Source organism: Triticum aestivum, chromosome 2D (assembly GCF_018294505.1).
Source record: "Triticum aestivum cultivar Chinese Spring chromosome 2D, IWGSC CS RefSeq v2.1, whole genome shotgun sequence".
NCBI lineage: Eukaryota > Viridiplantae > Streptophyta > Magnoliopsida > Poales > Poaceae > Triticum > Triticum aestivum.
The window spans coordinates 108,698,951-108,716,515 of record NC_057799.1 but is presented as its reverse complement, the minus strand read 5'-3'; the positions used below and the strand labels follow the sequence as shown (position 1 = coordinate 108,716,515).

Sequence of the window (17,565 nt, the reverse complement as noted above, 5' to 3'; positions counted from 1 at the left end):
TTGCGAATGATATTGATTTGGGATTAGGGTTCATGACAAATTTTTGTTTGAAGTCTGTGTTCACACCCTTAGAAGCAAGTTCGTACTAAATTGGAATCTCATTCTATTTAGTATTTCTGTAATAAATTGATATATGATTGATAAATAAATAAATCATCCATGATTACGGTATTACCCCTAACATCAAGGTACTCCATATTTTTTTGAGATGGTACTCCCTAGGATCTGTATTGGAGTACCATGTATGATTAACCGTCAGATTAAGATGGATGGATGGCTCACATTCATTTAGCGGTACCGTAAAAGAGCTCACAACCATGGGGTGGCCCAAGCCTGCTCCTCGGCAATACAAGGCGCATCGCCTCCTTGGCGCACAAGCCCGCCTCTACCTTGCATGTACCGTAGGTCTTTTGTATTATGCATGTATCAACCGACTTTGGGAATCCTATAACTCTTGCCACCTCCCAATAGGAACCTACTCATTAGATGTGATAACCTACACCACCCCTTGTACGTAACACAAGCCCTCTAGGTCTCATATGAGGCTAGATCCATCAATACAGACAACTGAGAAGTAGGGTATTACCTTGATCCGAGGGCCTGAACCTAGGTAAAAAAATTCCTCGTGTGCACCATCCAGATTGCTGGCAAGTGCGCCACCCCATCATCAATACCGCGAGGAAAATACCACGACAAGGATGATCATGGACTAATAGTTGGATGGATGTTGACCTGAAACCCTAAAAATCTGAAAGGAGTTTAGGACAACTGAGGCTCTAAATTCACTCTTTTCAAGTGTGTAAACAACGTCGAAGTTTTCCAGATTAGCGATTAATTATTTGGCCGTTTGTTTTGCCCCTATGATGTACATACAGCCACTCCCCAAAATCTTTTTGATCTAGTAACATTTCATCATCTTGAGAAACACTAAATTAAGACAGTGCACATGCACATTCGTGCAACACATACTGAAACCAAAGTTTTCGAGTTTTAAGATTAAAGAAGCACCGACTAACCATAGACACCTCGTTGTTGATGTGAACTGATGAACAATCACCATACATCGAAAGAACATTCCACGTAAATTAGCTAACATCAAATTTGGTACTTAATCCCTTGTGTGTTGAAGGTACAACAGCATTGCTAACCATCATGATCATTTTATTCTGCTGGAGATCTTTTTCTTTGCATAAAAGGATTGATATCTATTGACCAGATGACCAGTACATGCACCACTTAAAAATTAAAAAAATACATCGAGATCAGGTGGGGGCGTCTTCTTCGTACTGAATGGGCCGATGCACGCCACTGTCACAGCCTCTCCATCGTTGGAGCCAACCAAGTCCTTGTTGACCACAGACCATAGAGGGAAAGTCATCAAGGTCATGGTCATACCGGACCAGCGTCTTGGATAAAGAACATTTTTTTATATAGAAAGACTATCCGGGAGACCCATATATAGTATAAATGTCAGTACCAGGATTTGAAACCTGGTGGGAGGAGTCATGCTCCCACTACTCCACCACCGCACCAAGAGGTGGTTCTCCTAAAGAAAGAACGGTTAATGAAGGAAGATTCACAGATCCAAGATCCCAACCTCCAAAAAACCTCACATGCCTCATGCCGGCATTGGAGGCCTCACCAACTTGATGGAAAGGAGGCTAGAGGACCAAACTCCGAAAGAAAGTCACTTGGTCTAATAAGGGGTTGCATGCATCATTCTGATGCAGAGGCCGGAGGTAATCCTCCTTTTCTGAAAAACTCCAAAAGAAAGTCATCGTAGCCGTCGTGTCGATAAATCCTGCAAACCATAATGTCACCGGCAAGAGAGGCTAGTAGGAATCTACACCAACAAGCTATCGATATCACCATAGCCGACACCATTGAGATGGGAGGCTTGAGCAAATTTTATTCGCTAGATTGCTTCCGCCGTCACCACCTACAACTTGTCGTTGCACAACCCTACTAAAGGCCCCAAAGCATAGAAAACTATAGCTCAATTTGGTAGATTGGGGCCTCCCCACACCCCCCACATCAATAGAGCCGGTGGAGGGTGGAGGAGTATGGATCGACAACTGTAGGACGACCTACAAGCGGAGAAGGGATGGTGGTTTGGTGCGTCCAAAAATCTCCTCTCTATTGTTTGGTGATATACTCCCTTCGTTTCTTTTTACTTCGCATATAAGATTTAATTTAAGTCAAACTTCATAAAATTTGATCAAATTTATAAACATTTACAATACTAGAGATATGCAATATGAAAATTAACTGAATGATGCATCTAATGATATCGATTTATATTGTGAATGTTGGTATGTTTTCCTATAATTTTAGTCAAACTTTACTACACGTATGACTTGAGACAAATCTTATACGCAGACTAAAAAGAAATGAAGGATCCTCATGGCTGAATTCGTTTGTTGAGATCAGGGATTTCCGATGAAATAACGTGCAAAACACATTCCGCGGGAATGCTAAACCAAACATTGCATAGCTCATTGCTACACCCTTCCTTAGGTAGGATATGGGCCGCCCCATTGACAGAACCCGGGGATTATGGCGTGTCTATATTCACGGACCCTAATAAGTATCTGACGTGTGGCACTAGCACATGCTAATTTTGAAGTTTTCGATGGCAAGTTTAGTCATGCGAGGATGGCAACTTTAGTTGTTAAGCATGACTGCTTTCGTGCTTCATTTTTTTTTTACAAAAACTTCTTGTGTGTCACCGGAATTTGTCATCCTTGCATGACTGAAATTGCCATGAAAAAGCATCAGGCCTGCATTTGGGGAATTCATTAACAATAACCGGGGATCAATTAGCTGTGACTTGAGACCGAATCAAATACGCTTTGTACGTCCCTCAGTTTTAGAACTTAGACGTCTTTGACATGCACCAGTGTAGTCAAACTTTGACTACAGATAGGGAGTATATATATTTGAAGTGTATTTGACAATCTAATCAGCACTGTTATAGTTTAGTTCAATGTCAGCAGCAAACTGTATGCTGCCTCGTGACTTGGCCTTTGCTGAAACTTATAATATCCAGCATAAAAATGCAGTAGTACGCTTTCACACGGGGGCACTTGGTCCGGTTCTTGACCGTAGCCAGGTCGGAACCAACCAATGCATCCCGCGCGTTGGATCGGATCAATCCACGGACGTGGTTCTCCGGTAACCCGGAAGAGCGTGCGAGGTTTCCATTCCGCGGACCGGTTCTGCGGCTAACCAGGTCACTGCTCAACCGGTCTTGCTCCGCGTCCGTCGACCGATCCTCGTACGGCACTATAAGTTCCGCTCATCCGCTGCACCAATGCATCCATCAACTAATTAGCTCGAAAGAGGAGTGCAGGGCATCATCTACGCTCGCTCTCGATCTCGACGGTGAACTGTCTCGACGGCCACGCGCAGCAATGGCGTCCTCCGCTCCACCCTCCTTCCGCCCCCAGCTGGTTCATCTGGTACAATCTGTGTCGGTCCTGCCCGACCAGCTGACGGAGAGATCGCCGCCGCCTCAGAGGCAAGGCCGCAGCGGGGCGATCACCCCCGCACCGCAGCCACCTAGCGCGCCGGCAGAAGGCACGGGCGACCAAGTCATGGTCCTCAACAACGCTTCTTCCCTGGCCCCGCAGCTGAGGCGGACGCCTCCCGGGGAAGGCGCAGGCGGGAGGATCCATCGTCAGCTTGCCGGACCCAAGCGGCCTGGCCCACCGAGAGAAGGCCGCGGTGGCGGCGGCGGCGTGATCCATGCTTTTTCCTCTTGATGAGTTCTAGCCATTAGCCAGATAGTTCGCAGATTGAGCGTCTAGCTACTAAAGTGTACACTGTCTAAGTCTCTAGTGCGTGCTTCGTTTACTTTAGATATAATTACCATAAAAAACGCACTTGGCTGCGAGGATTATAAGATGTTTTTAGTGAATTTATTTGAAATGTTTAATTATTAAGTTTGTATTTTAAACACAGAGTTGCAAAGTTCAAAAAATTGTTGAAGTGCATTAGTAAATTGAATTGTTATGTTTTGTACATTAGTTTTCTGCCGCAGTTAATCTAATAATCATTGTGTTTATTTTTCAATATGTCTCTCCATGAAGGTACACCATTCTACCTACGGCATGTACTTTTTATTAAAATACATTTTTCACCAGAAAGATATTTTATTAATGATGTGACTTTGATCTAAATGACAATAAACAGGTTTCAATCACCAAAACTCAAAAAGCTTGATTGATCCTCGATATAATCTAGTGATTGGGGGCAAGCCGGTTGTTAAGGAGGAGGGGATGACTGATGAACCAGGAAAAGAACCCCGCTCGTCCCTACCCGCTCCCGCGAGCGGGAGGGGCGAACCCTAGTCTGCGCCGCCACCAGCCTCCCTCGCGCGGCGGGGCCTTCCCTCCTTCCCGGTGGCCCGGCGCAGTGCGGGATGTGGCGGCTCACCCGGAACGCGGCGCTTTTGCGGGGCGCAGCGGCAGCAAGGCGGACGGCCGCGCTGGCGGCGTGGGCGGCTGCTAGGTCTGCGGCGGCTGCAGGTGCTTGGCTCGGCGCAGGCGAGGTGGTTTGTGCGGGCCTGCAGGGTGGTGCGTGTCTGCTGCGCTGGTGGTGGGCCGTGGCCTTCCTCGATCTGGCCTCCGGCGGCGGCAGAGGGCGCGGGTTGCGTGTGGCGAGGCTGGTGGCCTCTGCCTCTCACTTGCGGTAGCGGTGGTCGGCAGAGGTGGCTTGGCAGGTGGTTGGTGGTGCGTGCGCAGCGGATCTGGCCAGATCTGCCGGATTTTGGGCGGGTCTCGGTGTGCGGCACAGTGGCTAGAGGCCTAGGGTGGTGCTGCGGGTCGGCCTATGCGGCTTGTTGTGGTCCGGTTCGGCAGTGACGTGGTGGTGGCGCTCGCCGGCGAGGCGGCCACTGCAGCTCGGGTGGCGGTGGTTGGCGTTCGGCGGCGGGGTGCGGGTGGTGGTGCTCCTTTCTTCTCTTAGGTCGGGGCCGGCGGCGATGGCCAGGACTTGGGAGTCATGCTTGGGCGGACCAGCTTGGAGCCCGGGACGGGTCAGAGCTCCGGCTCCGGGTAGGCGGTGGTGGGCGCGGTCCGGGTGGTGCCCGCGAGCAATGGGAGTCCTCTCCTTGCGGGTACGATGGTCGATGGTGGTGGTCGGGACAATGCTCCTTTGTCCGGCAGATCGGAGCCAGAGGCCACGGGCATGGCGCCGTGGGAGTCAGCTCGACGACGGCCGTCGGTAGCCACGGGGTCGTGTCTCCCCCGGTCAACTGGGACTAGGTGGGGACGCAGGTGTGGGCGCCTCCGACGCTGGAGGCGCCGACCCAGACTCTGTGGCTAATGCCGGGCTAGGATTGAAAGGAGACACCTTTCACTCTTCCTACCGTGGTGGATGCTTCGTGATGTCGATGGGGCAGGGTCTGCGACATGGATGCCAGGGTGGCGGCCCCGGATGGCGGTCCGCATGGTTGGCTCTCCGGCGGGCTTCATGGCGGTGGTGGTGGCTTCCTCTTGGTCGTGTGGGCGGCAAGAGGTGTTGCGGCGGGTAGCTCGGGTGCGCTCTCTGTCATTGGCAGTGGAGACACCCCGATCCAGACCTGGGGATCAAACCTCATCGCGCGTGTCCTGAAGACCTCAGGGTGACACGGTGGAGCTGCCGAGCGAAAGCTCCGCACTTTGTTGCCGATGACGGCAACGCCCGCGGGCGCCGCTCTCTTCTTGAAGACGTCGTCGTGGTGCTCCTCTTCGTGTCAGGGTTCCGGGTGAAAACCCTTGTCCATGGTGGACTCGGCAGCAGCGTCGCTTCGCGTCGTTTTCCCTCCCGAGGGCGTTGTCGTGGAGCTTAGGTGTTTAGGGCATTGCGTGGTGTTGTACCCTGATCTTCCTATGCTCTCTTTCGGTAGCGTAGTCGTGTGCGTCTTGCGTGTGTTCCTGGGATCGGCGTTTGAGGGCTACCCCATCACCTTGTATTGTTCGACCGTGTACTGTGTTCGGTTGGTGCTTTATTTATAAAGCGGGGCGAAAGCCTGTTTCGAGAAGGAGCAGGGGATGTCAGTGACCCAAATATGGCCACCGCTGCTTTGACCAAAAGAACTGCCATGGCAGCCCAAACCGCTGCCATGACGGCCAAACCAGCATCAACGCAGACCGCTTTCCACGACAGGCGAAGCAACAAGCCCACCACGCGTCCAGCACATGCGCCGGCCTCGTTGGGCGCCATTCCAGGGTCAAGCCATTCTACAAGTACCTGCACGGGAAGCAGCAGAGGACTCATCTGGGCTTGGATCACGGAAACGACAGCTTCCCTGGCACCCCCTACCTTTATCCTTCCTCCCTCCCTTTTCCTCCTTGTTCTCTGAACTCTAGCAATTCCTCATGTATCAAGCTTGTAATTCGAATTCGTGATTGCGACAAGTGAATCGGTAGCTGGTCACTAACATTGCGTGACTGAAATTGCCATAGAAAAACGTCAATGCCGGACTGCCACACACATGACACGTGGTACTTATCTTTTGAGGAATCTACCATTCTTAAGAAGTTGCTCCCACTACTCCCTACTCTTTCACCATGCACACTGTCCACATCAGCAATGTGCCACGTCATTATTCAGAGTTCCAGCTACTCCAACTCAGCATACATGCCATGTCGGCAGCTTCCTCGAATGCATGCGCAAGCAGAAATGAGCAGCCTCAATGGTCAGCCAAACGATTAGTGGTTCAGTTATTGCATGATGCATTGACCCGGTAGCATGAAGCAGGGTGCTACTTTTCTCTCCACACCAATGTTTTTCCATCGCGCGTCTCTTCTCCTTCCTGTCTTTTCCACAGAAACTCCTCTCCCACTTCGTATTCTCCAATCCCAATTAAATCGCGCCAGTGGAAAGGTTGCATGGGCACCTTTTCCTCCTCCTCTACCCTTCCCATCTTCGGGGCCCCCCACCTTCACGTCCAACCCCTTGCATACCTACCGATGTGGCGTGGGCCGAGCAGCGGTTCGAATGCCGCCCACCCAGATCGTCGAGGACTAGAAGGAAATCAGCCTATGCGCACGAGGCTGCTCTTCACCGGGTCCTCACCTCGCCGGCGGCCTCGGACACGCCGGACGCGGCCTCTATCTAGACAGGTTCTAGTGGGAGGAGCTTGGCAAGGAGAAGCTCGTCGGGACTGTGGTCTTTCGCGAGCGCCGTGTGTTCCTCTGCTGCAAGGCCCTGAGGAGTGGCGACTCCAAACACCTCTCCCCCGCCTCCTAGCTGCCGCCATCAACGCTGCCTCTCCACTTACCTTCCCGTGTTCTGCCAGCTGCTCGGCATGCCGGCTTCTACAAGATAAGATGTCAATCCCCTGGCACTTGCTTCCGTTACGGAAAGCTAGCTGCAATGCTGCATCATGGTGTGGTTGGAATTCGGCTTTCAGACATTTGCTGCTCGCGTATGGAGGCGCCAGCAACTCCCCGACCCCGAGTGAAGCACCTGCCATAATAGCCCCCGTCAGCCCAAAGGCATCCCTCATCTGTCATACCATAAGCTACTACTTTTTTTTTGTTATCTACATCCTTTGTTGAGCGATTAGTACTTGCAAAACACTTGCTTGCATTTTTAGGTGGAACTCTTTGATGTTGATGACTATGGCTTCTGCTTGCCTTTCTCATACATGGCAGCTAAAAGCTTTTTTTCTCTCATTTATTTTCTCTCAGTCTGAATGTTTTCTTATCTATACTAAACCAATATATGGGCCAACTTTGGAGAGGTGATGAAGTCTAGCTACTGTATAATTAGTCTTTTGATATAATTTGACAATCTTGCTACTGACTAGCGGTAGACTTCTTGAAGTCATATGTTGTTGGGCCACATACATTCGGTGTCATTTTAGAACTGATCTACCTAAGTGAGATGGTTACACTGAAAACATATGCAACAACCTGCGACTACACTAGAACAGGTAGCTACATCTGACCAGATTATTAATTTTCCTTTTTCAGTACTACCACTTTATATGTTCTAACTTCTGAACTCTCAACCAATTCATCCGTCCATGTGCAAAAAACATATCTCTATAACATTAAGCTCCCTAATTTTAAAGCGCTCACAATCAATTGAAGTCTTCAATTAAAATTGGGTCACCCGATTTTGATCGGATCAACAATTTCTCAAAACTCTCTCATTCCATTCTTTTATAATAAATAATATGCTTCCTAATTTTTAAGGCCTCACAACTAATTGAGGTCTTCAATTTAAAATAGAGTCACTCAATTTTGACTGGGTCAACAGTTTCACAAGGAGCTCCCCCATTCAATTATTTTAATTCACTATTCTTTCCTAATTTTGAAGCTCTCTTTAATTCGATTGAGGCATTCAATTATGGATTTAGTTTAAGATTTTGATCGAGTCAATCTTTTTTAAATCAACCAGCAACAACCGCCTATAAAAACATATCAATCCCATGCACCCTCCTACAACCTAGAAAAAAAAATAAACGTTGCCATGTGAAACTATAGCATCAATGTAGTACATGCGGCTACCGACACAAAAATTTCCTCACATAAATATGAGTTTCTTGCGGATAACACTTAGCCACATCAAGAAAGGCCCACCAAATCATCGAATTATATATATAAAACACTCCATCATCTCCCTGCCCCGCCAAACTAAACATTCCATCAATTCCAAAATATAAGGGTATTATTTTTTGGAAAGTTAAATTCTTTTAACTTTGATCAAGTTTAGAGCCAAAAATGTAAACATACACAATATTAAACAAAAAATATGGAAATTCATTTCCTAATGAATCTAATTATACCGATTTGGTATTATGGATTTTGGTATATTTCTCTACAAATTTGATCGAACTTAAAAATATTTGACTTTTAAAAAAATGTAATACACCTTATATTTGAAACAAACTGAGTAATGTTTCTAAGAAACCAAACAACACCAACGGCGCAGCAAAGCGCGCCCAACCCTTCTAGTAATCTATTAATTCTCCCTCTATCCTTTACATGCTACCCATTTATCAATTTTCTATTCATTATTTTCAGAATAACCGTGTGATATAGCAATTCTATCAATAATATTTATTTATTTATGCTAAAAACTTAACAATTTTGTTTGAGTACTATCTTTTTATTTGAACCTCAATGACCTTCGATGTAAAGATACGTAGCGTAGTACTTTCATGGTGTTTTAGGCGATACTACTTTCAAGTGATAGTCAATGAGCATGAGACATGGACGTGGAGTAACTGAGCGCGAGCTCACGTGAGCTCGTTATCTAGGTCGTTGGTTGTCGCTTCTCGATCTGTGCCATAGTTCTGTACGTACGCATGCGGTCCGCCAGAAAATCGAGCACTGTTGGGAAATACGTACGCGACAGCATTGGGTGGTGGGCCTTCGCGCGGGGGAGAGTTGACAGATCTGACGATAGTTTGGACGGCCGTCAGTCTCCGGCGAGGTGGGCCGTGGAACAGAATCGGTGTTCCCCGTCTGATCCGTGGACCAGGACAATCGCTGAGGACTGCGGGTACGGTGTGGGCCATTTGGGGGAAGCTGAGGACTGCGGCACAGAGGCGATGAGCGCCGGCGGCGAGACAACATGGAGTTCTGATGCAGCCTATCAGCAGGTAAGTCGATCTTTGCTTTTTCGGCGATGTCGCCTCCTTTTGAGCCCTCTGTTTTAGCTTATCCAGAGGATGGCTTTCTCCCAAGTTTCAGATCCAGTCTGCTGGAGGAGGTCGGGGAGAGCTTGGTGCCGGCTGCTAGTTGTCGTTGTCTTTGGTGTGGGGGATTTGTAGGCGGTACCGCGGGCTGAGGCGACGCGGCACACCAGCGGACAGCGGATAGCGGTGGTGAGCACAAGGGAGAGCTCGCCGCCGATGTCGGAGCTGTCAACGGGGAAGACGAATCCCCGAGCACTGGGGTGGAACCAGAGGTCAGTGAATAACAACTTTGCCTTCCAGCACGTATTGAGTGATTTAGGAATGAAACGAATGAGTGAGTAAATCATGCAGTTAGAGTGAGTGCTGATTGTTCTACTGCATTCAGGAAATTTATGTTGTGTGTGCCTGTGTGTGAAGGCTGATTTGTTCTCCGCATTCACAAAATTCAGGCTATGTGCGCCTCTGTTTGCAGGCCGATTGCTGTCATCGTTAAGGAAAAATATTGATTTATGTACTGGTGTTTGCAGTCTGTTTTGCTCCCTGCATTTAGAATATTCATCCTATACGCGCCTGTGTTTGTAGGCTGATTGCTCTGTGCAATTAGAAAGTTCATGCTATATGAGGCTGTGTTTGCTAGTTGTTTGCTATCTGCAATTAGAAAATTCATGTTCTATGTGCCTGTGTTTGCAGGCTAAGGATTGGTATTGCCTCCCCCAGCAAAACACCGCGCCTAAACCGAGTAAGTATGTTTGAAAAGGTAGTCAGGTGTTTTGCGGAGAACCCAACTGAAAATGTGATGACACTGGTTCTTGGCACTACTTTCAACTCTGTGGTTGAGGCATACAATTTCTACAGTTTGTGTTCATGGGAAAAGGGGTTTGCCATCCGGTACGGCAAGAGCCGGCTAAATTTCGAGAGGACGAAGTGCATGCAGGAGATAGTTTGTGGGTGCTTGGTTAATGACTAATTTGGTTTTGCTGGTTTGTGATCGGTAATTTAATTCAGTTTGTGAATTTTTTTGCAGGGTAAGGCTGGGGTTGAGAACACAAGGTCTTGCCGTGGCCCATAACGTTACATTCTGTCTGGCTGCGGGGACAGGAACTTCACTTTTCCATTCGACAAAAGGTTGCAATTATCCAGTTTTTCCTAGACAGAAGAGAAGCTGGGGCGGCGGCGTCCTTGCGTAGGAGGGCGGCGCCATTGAAGACATGGAATTCTTTCTACAGCCGGTTAAAAGGTGATGTATCCCTAGACTCGTTCAATTACGTAAGATGATATAGCTGGAGCTGCAATTTCTTAGAGATTTCCCCCTCCCAACATGTTAGGATTCCAATCCTTGAGGGGATGGATGGCACCGATAGCCTGCTGGATATGGGGAAGTACGCCTGCCGACCCTTGGAGCTCCACTGCTGGCAGCCATGAGTCATAAGAAGTGGAAGTGATGAGTGGGAGCCGTAGCTCCTAGATGTGGATGCCGGACCAGTTAACGGGAAGCGCAGCTCTCCGACTATATCTCAGCAATCGATGAGGAAGGTGAATCCAGAGACTCTTGGATGGACAAATAGGTTAGTCTGTAGCATCATTATCCTCATCAGATTACCAATTAAGGATTATAGGTACGTGTAATTAGTTAATTAAGTGCTAGGAACATGCCGTTGACTTGTAGTTGACATTATAGCTTATTTTATAGTAATAAGTTTGTTGTAGGGTGCTTCATAGGATATGTTCTGTAGTTCTCCAATAATTTATGGAATATACCACACTCGTCATATAAGTAATGTTGAGTAATCAATTTTTAGGACACCAGAAATTTGCAAATGTGATCAACTAAGTCATGTAGGGTGCGGTTTTTCACAACTTGTATTTTTGTGCTAACAGGGTCAGTATTAAATGTCGAGAGGACGAAATGCATGTAGGAAATTATTTGAGGTTGCGTGCTAAGTCTTGACGATGCAAAAACCAGCAAAAAAGGTGAACTAGTTTGTGAAGGAAATGATTTTAAATTTCTATATTGTTGATATACAGGGGAAGCAGGGTTAGAGAATACACAGTCATGCCGTTGTGAATGCCCTGCACTGACCCAGTTGCTTAGGTCAGAGGACAATGGTTTGTAAATGTCTAAGCACAAGGAGAAATACAATCATTCACTCTCTCCAAATTGGCGGGTAACCGTTCACTGGCCGTCCCAAACACATAGATGTTTACAACATAATTAGGAGATTTTTTGGTTAAATAGAAAAGTCCCCTTCACTAAGCGATCACTGAGAGCATTGTGCAGGAACTTGGGTTGTGACCAAGCGGATGATGATGTGAGGAAAACGATGGAATTATTTAAGGAGTTGGGTGCCAACAATCCGTGGTTCACATATCGAGTTCAAGCAGATTTGGAGGGCCGAATAAAATGTTTGATGTGGATGAATGGTAGCAGCCATTTGCGACTACAGGCGTCTGCGTGGTTTACAGGCGAGATGAACCCTAGAGCTCTTGGCTGGACACAACAGTATGTGCATTCAGTGCTACAAATTCCGAAAAAAGTGGGTCAAGCCTGAAGTGATGGGTGTATATGCATATTTTTATTGTTGTGAGGGTGCTCAAATAAATTAATCTTGACAGTGATGAAGAGCATTTTAACAAGCAATGTATCTCGATAATTAGCAGTTATTTTGGACAGTAATTTTTCATTGGCATCTGTAGACAGTGCTGGTGCATTTTGACAATTATTTGACATCTTTAAAAGTGGATGATTTCTGTAGAAGCCTGAACATTGGTGTTCGTAGCAAAGTGGTACTGCAAAGTCAATGTGTACTTCTGATAACTGAAATAATATTTATCTAGGTGATGGCACAGCTAGGTGGCAGTCTGATTACTTATTGTGCCTTCACATTGAGCTGTGATATGCACACGCATATCAAAAGTTTTGACTTGACTATCATGTGTTCGACGTAAGCATCTGCTGATTTAAACATTTCTGGAATGCATGCAGGGTAACGATTGGTGTGGCTGCGTAAAGGAGGACACCTTGTCCTAATCGCCCAAGTTCGTTGGAGAAAGCAATTCGTGGGTTCGCTGAGAATCCAGGGGAAAATGTGATTGTACTGAAACTGGGTATAAGATTTGATCTTTAGGTGAAGCATACAACTTGTACTCCTGCGGGAAGGGGTTTGGTATTACATATTGGAAAAGCAGACTAAATGTTTAGAGGACAAAATGCAGGCAGGAAATCATTTGCAGCTGTGCGGTGAGTACTTCATTTTGGAATTCTCCATGTAGCACTGCTGGTTTGTTGTGATGTCAATGGCCAAATCTAAAGTTCTGGATGTTGTTTGTGCTATGCAGGGAAGGCTGGCGTTGAGAACAGTCGGTCATGCCATTGTGAGTGTTGGGCTCTTATACGATTGTTGCGATCGAAAGGCAATGGTTGGTGCATATCAGAGCATCGGGAGCAACACATCCAATCTTTGTCTCCTAATTGCGGAGAGACAATACACTGCCTTCACAGAAACACATCGACGTTTACAACCGAGACTGGTGAAGCAGCTACGGCAAAATAACGTCAATCTAGCCAAGGTATACAACATCATAGAGAGTTTTTTCACCAAGCGAGCTCTCCATAATTTGTGTGGGGAAATAAACCATGAGCAGGCATAGGACGATGTGAGCAAAACTATGTAGGTTTTCACTGAACTGGGTGCAAAGGATCGACATTTCACGTATCTTGTGCAGGCTGATAAGGAAGGGTGAATCAGTAAAATTTGGGTGAATGGGAGCAGTAGATTGCAGTAAAATTTTGAGGATAACACAAAAAAATCAAAATTTTAACAACAAGGGCAGGAGGTTTGCCCAAGCTGTGTAGTGTATAAGCAGGGGGTGAGGGGTAGGTGAGGGGCACACTCTGATTTCAGTCATCCACGTGAAGCTGTAGTTGGAATAAGATCAAGTTTCAGTGGGAGGTGAAATAGAGTGAATGGCTCTGACCACTTATCTAGCGCCTCCTCTGTGGCTACGGGTTTCAAAATATACTGAACTGATTATAGATGATTCTGATTAACAGCTGTAAGTTCAGAGCATTAGCTCAGTTCCTGTGTATTGTGTTGATATTTTGTAACCTGAATGTGATGTGACGGTGCGCCTTTGGAACAGAATCTTAGCTTTAACAGCGCACATCGTGAGCGAAAATCGGAGCCGGCCTATCCCATAGATAACGGCGTCGACTTTAATAGTTGTCAGAGTGGGCCAGATATGGGCCATCGGCTCTTAAAAAAAGTCGGTATACAAAAGTTATACCTGGGCCTATACATGTCGGGGTGGTAATCTCGAAGGGGCTGAACGGGAGCGATAACGAGAGCATGTGTGCGCGAGCGCAGAAGAGGACTTTCGATGAGACATATATGTATCTCAACTACCGTGTCATTTTTGTATCTCCCAGATGCAGAGCGGGGGTCATCTTCCTTTTCTAAAAAAAAGAATCTCAACTACCGTGTCATTTTTGTATATTTTTCATATTGTGTTGGATGTTAATTTTCTTCGTAGACAATACTACAATATCTCAAGATGTTACACTCCGTTTGGATGTAGACATTTGAGGCCTTGGAATTGAATTGGCTGCAATATCAAATCACCGAGACATTGATATTGAGATTCAACCCGAATTCTGCTGTTTGGATGTGTAAGCATTTGGCACTTGGAATTCAAGAAAAGAGACCGATGTTAATTCTTGTTTGGATGGTCAAAGTATTGAATTGGCTCATTCGTGAGATTACAAGCACAACACCCAGCCATGACATGGTCCCTGAGGCGGAACCAAACTACACAACAGCGACGACAGACGCGCCGGAGTCCCTAGCGCACACGAAGCTGGACTCAAGTCCTTGCCGGTCAACCCAAGCAAACACGCGGCGGATCTAGGACAACCGCGGCAGCACAGGTGGAGGCGTGAGGTCGAAGAGGCGGCGGAGTCGTTCAATTAGGAGTGAGACGTCGAGGCAGAGGCCGACGGTTATTGCCGGTGGCGATGGCCGCCATGGACAACAGTAGCATCACCAGCCCGGCGGGGGTGCCGCCCCGCCACGAAACATGGTTGTGCATCTCCATCTTCGTGTCCCCTTGTTGTTCCTCGTCTACGAGGTCCTGGGGATTCAGGCCTTGGCCGTAGATGTCGCAACGGTGACCACACCCCCCACCACGACATGGGGCGACGGGATTTTGATGCAGACCCAGCGGAGTTCCGGTGGCGTTAGGGTTGAAGAGGGCCAACCGGTGACTGCGCGAGCACTGCATATGTCTGGCCTTGCTGCAGGTCCGAGAGAGGGTCCGGCGGCTGCTGGCGTGGGAGTGCCTATTCCGCGCAGCTGCATCGACCGGTGACCGTGCGAGGGCTGCTTCCTTTTCTTTTTAGGCGAAGGGGTACGCGGGGGCGAGGCAATACCAAGCAAATCGGAGGGGTGGAGGTCCGAATTCGGGACGGGATGGCCTAGTGTTGTCAGGGATGGTTCAATATCGAGGTGCGATTCCATGCTTAAATGCCAAGACCATCCAAACAGCCACATCCGGGTAGGCAAATGCCAATATCCGATTTTACGTGCAAATGTCTACATACAAACGAAGTGTAGAAATCCCGCGGCAACGCACGGGGAATTGTCTAGTTCATTAACAATAACCCGTGGATCAATCAGCTGTGACTTTAGACCGAATCAAATACGCTTTGTACGTCCCTCAGTTTTAGAACTTGGACGTCTTTGACATACACCAGTGTAGTCAAACTTTGACTACACATAGGGAGTATATATATTTGAAGTGTATTTGACAATCTAATCAGCACTGTTATAGTTTAGTTCAATGTCAGCAGCAAACTGTATGCTGCCTCAAGACTTGGCCGTTGCTGAAGCTTATTATATCCAGGATAGAAATGCAGTAGTACGCTTTCACACCGGAGCACTTGGTCGGGTTCTTGACCGTAGCCAGGCAGGAACCAACCAATGCATCCCGCACGTTGGATCGGATCAATCCACGGAGAGCATCCCGTAACACGCGAGCGCGCGTGCGAGGTTTTCATTCCGCAGACCGGTTCAGCGGCTAACCGGGTCTGGTCACTGCTCGATCGGTCTTGCTCCGCGTCCGTGGACCGATCCTCGTACGCGCGGCATTATAAGTTCCGCTCATCCGCTGCACCAATGCATCCATCAGCTAGTTAGCTCGAAAGAGGAGTGCAGGGCATCATCTACTCTCGCTCTCGACCGCGATCACCGAGACGGTGAACAGTGAACTGCCTCGACGGCCACGCGCAGCAATGGCGTCCACCGCTCCACCCGCTTTCCTCCCCCAGCTGGTTCAGCTGGTACAGTCTGTGTCGGTCCTGCCCGACCAGCTGACGGAGAGATCGCCGCCACCTCAGAGGGAAGGCCGCAGCGGGGCGATCGCCCCCACGCTGCAGCCACCTAGCGCCCCGGTGGAAGGCACCGGCGGCCAGGTCATGGTCCTTAACGACGCTTCTTCCCTGGCCCCGCAGCTGAGGCGGACGTCTCCCGGGGAAGGCGCAAGCGGGAGGATCCATCGTCAGCTTGCCGGACCCAAGCGGCCTGACCCGAGAGAAGGCCGCGGTGGCGGCGGCGGCGCGATCCATGCTTTTTCCTCTTGAGTTCTACTACTACCCATAAGCCAGATAGTTCGCAGATGGAGGGTCTACTGTCGGATGTCTAGTGCGTTAGCACAGAGTTGCAAAGTTTAAAGTTGTTGAAGTGCATTAGTAAATTGAAATGTTATGTTTTGTTACATTAGTTTTCTATACGGCGGTTAAGGCAGTTACAGTGGTCACAGTTGTTAGAAGCCATAAACTGAATTTTGTAACATGTGTTAATCTAATATAATCATTGTGTTTATTTCTCAATATGTCTGTCCAGGAAGAAACACCATTCTACCTACGGCGTGTACTTTTATTTTATTAAAATACATCTTTTCACAAGAAAGATACTCCCTCTGTAAACAAATATAAAAGCGTTTAGATATCTAAAGTAGTGATCTAAATGCTCTTATATTTCTTTATGGAGGGAGTACTTTATTAATGATGCATCTTTCATCTAAAGGACAGTAAACGGCTTCAATCACCAAAATTCAGATGGCTTGATTGATCCTCAATATAATCCATTGTTCTTTTTAGAGCGGCATTTCAGAAAAAGGGGGAAGATAAAGACTGAATGTTTCTAGGAGAAACAAATCAACGTTAAAATACTAATACTGTAATGTGCGAATATGTTAGATTGATCCACATGGTGCAAATGGTCTACATGTCCGATTAGTTTTTCTATCCAGTAGTGTCCAATTATTTTCTTGCAGTACTTTGGAGCCCAATCACGGGGCTGCTCAATGTGTCCACATTTATTCCGGCACTCTCGCAATTCGTAACATGTACCCATCGGAAGAGGATTTGTGTCACGCAGAGGCGGGGGCACGTGGATTCTCGGCCACTGATCTACGTAAGAATTCAGAAAGTCGTTTGTGTATATGGGTTTTTGCTCTTGTATAATGTTCGTTACTACCTCCGTCCTAGTTTATTGGTCCTTATTGTATTGTGTCAGATTTTGACCATAAATTTAACTAATAAAATGTTCATTCATATCATAAAAAATTATATCATTAGAAACTATGTTCAAATACGAATCCAATGATATAATTTTGGTTGACATGCATTAACATTTTGTTAGTTAAATATTGGTCAAAATTTGGCACAAATTACAAAATGGGCCAATAAACCAGGACGGAGGTAGTATATGTGTGTAATGCATTTGTAAATTGGATCGATGTACCTGTCTATGTGGGGTCGCGTGTTTGTTGGTGTGAGGTCACTTAACATCGGATTACCAAATCCAACATATAGTAGTACTAGGGATGGGTAAAAACAATTCAGCCTGTCCATTCATCGTGTTATTCTTGCT

General features: G+C 47.3%; 1 long non-coding RNA gene across 14 annotated transcripts; it reads left to right on the top strand.

Annotated features, from left to right (window-relative positions):
- Positions 1–9,370: 9,370 nt before the first annotated feature.
- On the top strand, positions 9,371–13,219 carry LOC123051983 (uncharacterized). 14 transcript variants are annotated; one of them, XR_006424405.1, is made up of 9 exons: positions 9,371–9,601; positions 9,693–9,909; positions 10,328–10,376; positions 10,662–10,874; positions 10,963–11,202; positions 11,516–11,802; positions 11,916–12,171; positions 12,621–12,875; positions 12,974–13,219. It is a non-coding gene; the product is annotated as an uncharacterized lncRNA (long non-coding RNA). The 14 variants fall into 14 exon arrangements; XR_006424410.1 differs by having other exon boundaries at positions 10,662–11,170; positions 11,516–11,566; positions 11,663–11,802; XR_006424404.1 differs by having other exon boundaries at positions 10,662–11,202; positions 11,516–11,566; positions 11,663–11,802.
- The last annotated feature ends 4,346 nt before the right edge of the window (positions 13,220–17,565 follow it).